Here is a 6,667-nt window from a genome sequence, read left to right on the forward strand (position 1 = left end):
ACACCTTGAACAAGTTTTAGGTCTAATCCTATCCTTGTCTCTTTGTATTGCTCATTCTACAGCTTTCTCTCTCTTTCCTCCCCCTATTATTTCTTCAGTAAGGTTCATGTGAAAGAAGGTGGACTTTCTTCAGGTCTACAATAAAGTGGGGGAAAAACAACAATGACTAAAGAAAAAAACTGAAATATAGTTATTTTAATATATGGGAAGATATAAAAATTTCTACAAATAAACATTTTATGTTTAAACATTAAATTCCTTTTTTCTGTAGCCTCTGGTTAATTTTATTACAAATTAACACGTCTTTAAAATATCTACAATGCTGTCTTCCTGGCTTTTGTGATTCAGGAGAGGTTCTGGTACTTTGGGGCATACATACACACACACTTTCATGTTAATATCTCTAAAAGCATTTAATTAACAGAAACACACTACTGTATATAAAATATCAATAGATAACCAACAAGGACCTACTTTATATCACAGGGAACTAGATTCATTATCTTCTAATAACCTATAATAGGAAAGAATCTGAAAAAGAATATGTGTGTGTGTGCACGCGCGCGCGCGTGTGTGTGTGTGTGTGTGTGTGTGTGTGTGTGTGGTTTCCCTGATGGCTCAGTGGGTAAAGATTCTACCTGCAATGCAGGAGACACAGGAGATACGGGTTTGATCCCTGGGTCAGGAGGATCCCCTGAAGGAGAAAATGGCAACCTACTCGAGTATGCTTGCCTGGAAAATTCCATGGACACAAAAGCCTGGCAGTCTATAGTCCTCAGGGTTGCAAAGAGCCAGACATGAGTGAGCATCTGGCATAAATATATGTGTATACATATATATATATGTAGTTATATATATGCTATATATATAACTGAATCATTTTGCTGTATGCCTGAACCACTGTAAATCAACTATTACTTCAATTAAATAAGTAAATAAAACAAAAATCAAACCAAACCAAATCCAGTTGCAAACTAATGTCCTTAGCAACGAAGCTCAAATAGTAAATTGCAAACTTTCACTGTCAACTTAAAAAAAAAAACCCTAAAAGCGTGTATTAGAATCTCCAGGGACCAGTCACTCAGATAACCTCAGGTAACGTTAGTGTATCATGCAAGCATGTTTCTCAAGCTGAGGTTGCCACACCTCCAAGGATTACAAGAGTTACTGGCCAGGAGTTATGGGAAGCAACTGAAAAAATATGTGACATATCTCCCTAAGATATTAATTTAAGTTAATGGGTTGGACATCATATTTATGTAAAAATCAGTGCAGATCTATTGAGGAGGAGAATGCAAATTTCTCATGAAATTTTAAGAAACGTTGAACTCGTGATCAGCTGCACGGACTCCATCCCGGACTGCTAGTAGGACACAGGCTCTTCTTTTCTTTGGTTAAGCAGAAAGGTCAGAGAAGTGCTGCCTAGGACTCACACACAAATAAGGACAAACTCCAGAGCTGCACAACAGTTATGGTGGAGATTGGAACAGTGTTCAAAAAACAGAGGGAGCTGAAAAAAAAGTCCAGGATGGCTCTAGCAAATGAATTATCTTGACGTCACCTCAGCAGCAGACTGTCTCATCCTCTGCCCATAACATAACTCTGAAGGACTACTTCAACAGTCCTTATCCCCCAGCCAGCCACCCTCTCCACTCTTCTGTGTATCTTTTGGTTTCTCTAAAAATTTCAGTATACCCAGTGGTCTTTCATATCCTTTATAGTCCATTTTCTTCCAGTCCATCTTTTCTTCTGTTCCATCTTCCAAATGCTCAAACCAATTTGCGTATGACATGAGAAACTTTTCAAAAGAGGGACCATAATTCCTTCAATTAATTACCATTACATTAACCCTATTTTGATACAGATTTTGTGCCAAGTTGCCTCGCAGAGCACCAGCAAGCTTACACGTCGAGTTCTGCTCCCACTTCTGGGGAGGCTGTCTGTTGTTGTGTCAGGGGAGTAACAGCTTTTGGATAAAAACATGTCAGCTGACCAGGGTCACGTTTCTGCAGGAGACCGTGGAAGTATGTCGTGGGCATTCTGACGCTTGCCTTTTCCAAAACAGGTTCCGTAAACAATATCAGAAATGGATGCCTTTGGAAGGATTAACAGCTGATAAAACAAGATAAAGGTCTGAAGCCTGTTCATTGACACATTCTGGGTAAACTTACACAGAAATTTAAAGAACAGAAACATTGTTTGAAGAGACCACGCAGGTAGTGCAGGTATTCTTTCTTATTTATTTAAAATATTTTTTTTCTCTTTTTTTTGTATTTTAGTTACAGAGGGCTGAGTTAACCACACTCCTTAGTTCCCAGCCCACCAACCATACTGGTCTGAGCAAGACCTCCCTTGGTTGATTTATTGGTTAATTGGAATCCTCTCCACAATGTCTCTGACAGATGTTTTAACCTACTTCGGGAACTCACTATCTCTAAAGGGAACAGCTAATACCCATATATAGAGCCCTCCAACTCTTAGATAATTCTTTCTTACATTATACCAAAAATAGGTTTTCTATAACTTTGCCCCAATGTTCCCAGGTTTTTCCTGTAGAATCATACAGGAAAAAAATCAATTGTTTCCCCAACTGATAGCTTTCCAACCCCACCACGTCAGCTATCATGAAGAAGTAAATCTTCACTTTTCTATACGAGATACATTCTACTTCTTGAGTCTTCACTGACGTGGTCTTAAGACACTTTATGACCTAGTCAACTTCCCTTGGACAAACTCTAGTTTGACAATGACTTTTTAAAAAACAGGTGTTTAAATATCTTGAAATTGATGTGCTCTGCCAATGCAAAATATAATGAGTGTAACCCTCCCCCTCCCTTCCTTAATTTCAACTTCTATTAATGCATACTAAAATTTGTGTTAGTTTTTTTAAAAAATAATACCACATTTTTGACTCTCGCTGAACTTTATATCTTTTCCAGTGAACTGCTGTCAGCCCAGAGCTTTTCCACCTTATATTTAAGTAGTTGATTCTTTGAACTTAGATGCAGAACTTAACATTTAACCCTATTAAGTTGTATATCATTAATTTCATTCCACCTTTCTCCTTTGTCAAGGTCTTTTTCAAGTTTGATTCTTTAATATGGTTTATCAATTTTTGCTCCAACTTGGAATCCACCTAACTTACTGATTAATATATTTGAGATTTCAGAAAAGAGAGCAGAGAACGTTAGTGTGGCTTTCAGATTTTAGTGTACAAAAGAATTATCTGGAACATTTGTCAAACATGCAGATTACCAAGTCTCATTTCTGGAAATTTTGACTCAGTCAGTGTGGGATGGGACTTGAGATAATGTGTAACAAGCACTGCATGTGATCCTGACGCTTTGGCCCTGGAGCACACTTTAGAAACTTAGAAATTTCCTTTAAGCCTGAGTTGACATAATGTGTTCATTCATTCTAATAGGGTGGTTGTCTCTGCAGTGCTGAACCCATGGTTAATACTGAATGAATGAGTGAAAGGATGAAGGAATGAAGAATGGGAAGGAAAGCTCAGCTAATCATCCGGTTTGTATTTTCCATTTTAATCACAATACCAATATGATTGACTTTTTCAGATACTCTGTTACAATGAAACTGTATCTTTGATTCCCCTCTGGGAAAGGTGTTTTGCATGACTATTCTTCATAACAAACATAGACAGCATATTAAAAAGCAAAGACATCGTCTTGCCAACAAAGGTCGGTACAGTCAAAGCTATGGTTTTCTAGCAGTCATGTACAGATGTGAGAACTGGACCATAAAGAAGGCTGAGCACTGAAGAATTGACACCTTTGAATTATGGTGCTGGAGAAGACTCTTGAGAGTCTCTTGGACTGCAAGGAAATCAAACCAGTCAATCCTAAAGGAAAACACCTCTGAATTTTCATTGGAAGGACTGATGCTGAAGCTGAAGTTCTAACACTTTGGCCACCTGATGCAAAGAACAAACTCATTGGGAAAAAAAAACCCGGGTGTGGCAAAGATTGAATACAAAAGGAGAAGACAGCAGAGGATGAGATGGTTAGATAGCATCAGCGACTCAATGGACACGAATCTGAGCAAACTCCAGGAGATGGTGAAGAACAGGGAAGCCTGCCATGCTGCAGTCCATGGGGTCAGAGTTGTACATGACTTAGCAGCTTAACAACAACAAAAATTCTTCATAACATATGTCATCTCCTAATGGTTGTTCTTTTCCTTTCTACGTGCTCACACATCATGTATTTAATTCCTCTAAAATTTTACTGAGAATTAAGTGGTGTTTAAATGGCAACCCACTCCAGTACTCTTGCCTGGAAAATCCCATGGACAGAGGAGCCTGGTAGGCTGCAGTCCATGGGGTCGCAAAGAGTCAGACACGACTGAGTGACTTCACTTTATATTAAAACCCAGAGATCTCCCTCTACTAATTCCTGCTTGACTTATAAAAAATTAGGGTGTATTTTTAGTGTTTGACTTATTTGCTCCCATTCAGGCCATGCTGTTCATCTTTTCTGTTTTAACAGGTTTGCAGATAAATAAGAAACGAAGCGCCAGACACTTCAACAAGAAAAGATTTCTTACTTTTCCCCTGAATTTATAGTTTTGAAAACGTCAACGTGCACAGAAAAACTCAAAGACTAATACATACAGTGTGCTTTACCTAGATCAACAATTACCAGAATTTTGTCACACTGTTTTTGTTTTTTTTTTTTTGTATCCATAGATTTCTATACCCTCAACCAACTAGTCACCATATTTCTTTGGCCTCTTTTAGTCTTGAACAATTTCTATACCCTGTTCTCTGCCTTTTGGGGTGGACATCTGAATTATCTAAGTATGCGTCTTGCTTTTGTTTATTTAATATTATAAGTGTTGCCTTTTGAATCACATTGTTTTACATATTCAAAAAATAAAATTAAAGAGGATTTTTTTTTAAAGTTAACTTTAAAATTTGTTCTTAAAAGGGGATTGGAGTTGCACATCACAGGATTCACCATAGATTCGAAGAAATCAGATCCTGAGTGCAGGAGAGGGGGACAAAAAGCTGGGTAAAAGCTTCTGAGACTCTGTGAAACCTCAGGAAGCCTCAGCAAAGCCATGGGGGATTTCTCCAGACAAAGTTAGTCATCAGATCTGTGCCCCTGCTGGCCCAAACACAAGGATGGATTTCAGATCCCAGCCTGGGACTGTGAGAGGGGACCTGGGAGGGGACACAGGCTGCCCTACCAGAGTCATTCCTTATTCCCAGGGTGGTCCTCACCTGATTGGTTGCTGGGGTCCTAAGACCACTGCCCTCCCGCCCCAACTCAGGACAGATCTGGAGGGTTCCCACTGAGGCTTTGCTAAGATTTCATCACAATGTCCCACTCTGCTCAATCCTTCTTCCTTCCTTTAGCTACACTGGTTGAGAATTTGAGGCACATTCCCTAATAAACTCGCACACACCCATCTCCAACCACTGCTCCAAGCACAGCATATTAGCTGTGAAGGTACGTGATGCGCAGATGCTATGAAAGTGAAAGTGTTATTCACGCAGTCATGTCCAACTCTTTGCAACCCCATGGACTGTAGCCTGCCAGGTTCCCCTGCCCATGGGGTTCTCCAGGCGAGAATACTGGAGTGGGTACCCATTCCATTCTCCAGAGAATCTTCCCAACCCAGGGATCAAACCCGGGTCTCCTGCATTGCAGGCAGATTCTTCACTGCCTGAGCCACCAGGGAAGTCCCTGCATACCCATCTCCAAGCCCAGCATGTTAGCTATGAAGGTGTGTGATCCTCAAAGGCTATGATGCAGGTGCTATTAGCTGTTTTATATGTGAGGACATGAAGACACAGGTGACTACATGATTACCCAAAGGTACAAAGGCTTGACTCTAACACAGACCACTGCCAGCCCTGTCACTTCCTGGTCTGCCACAAGCGGCTCTCCTCCGTGATAAGAGATGGTTGTTGGCACACACAGTGTTAATTCTATCATTTTTTCTAGACACTTCCTAAGCAAAGATGTAGAAAAACTCCCTGTAGGTGTAGCATGGGAGGGGATTTGTCCTGATGGTTTAAGAAAGGCAGGTAAAGGCAGTCTAACCTGAATCCTTGTTCTCCCAGAGGACTTTAGCCCTAGCTGGGAGTTCACTTCCCTCTCTGAGCTGACTCCCCTTAGCTTCGCTAATCTGAGTTCAGTTTTCCTCTAGTTACATGATACACCTGCCACTCCCACTCTTGCAAAAGGAAAGAATATGCTCAGCACAAAAAAAAAAAAAAAAAAAAAAATGAAAAGAGAGATAAATAAAATAGGCTTCTCTTCTCAGACAAGAGGTAGTTGTTTCCTGACCTATTTGGGTTTGTTTTCAGAGCTTGTGTAATGTAGCTTAACCAGCCTATTTAGCATTGATGCAATCTGGTCTGCTTTCAACAAACTCGATAAGACGTGACTTGTTTAAAACTCTTCATAAAAATCTTCAAGGTCAAAATAGCCACTTCTATCTATAGGGAGACTCAAGGAATCATCGTGACTGCTTTTGCAATTCACAGTTGGGAAATCTTTCCACTCCACTGAATTTTTTCAAGCCGAAAGATAGGATGACCAACTGTCCTGCTTTTGCCTGGCCTGAGAGGGCTCCCAGGATGTGATACTCTCTTTGTTAAAACATGTGAGTGCATCACCCTACAGTAGACACTTTATGA

The 6,667-nt window shown here is 40.1% G+C and overlaps 1 long non-coding RNA gene across 1 annotated transcript; it reads left to right on the forward strand.

Moving 5' to 3' along the window:
• Positions 1-2,173: 2,173 nt before the first annotated feature.
• LOC133050069 (uncharacterized) lies at positions 2,174-4,618 on the forward strand. Its single transcript, XR_009691530.1, has 3 exons — positions 2,174-2,225; positions 3,425-3,525; positions 4,506-4,618. It is a non-coding gene; the product is annotated as an uncharacterized LOC133050069 (long non-coding RNA).
• The last annotated feature ends 2,049 nt before the right edge of the window (positions 4,619-6,667 follow it).

This window comes from Dama dama, chromosome 31 (genome assembly GCF_033118175.1).
Source record: "Dama dama isolate Ldn47 chromosome 31, ASM3311817v1, whole genome shotgun sequence".
NCBI lineage: Eukaryota > Metazoa > Chordata > Mammalia > Artiodactyla > Cervidae > Dama > Dama dama.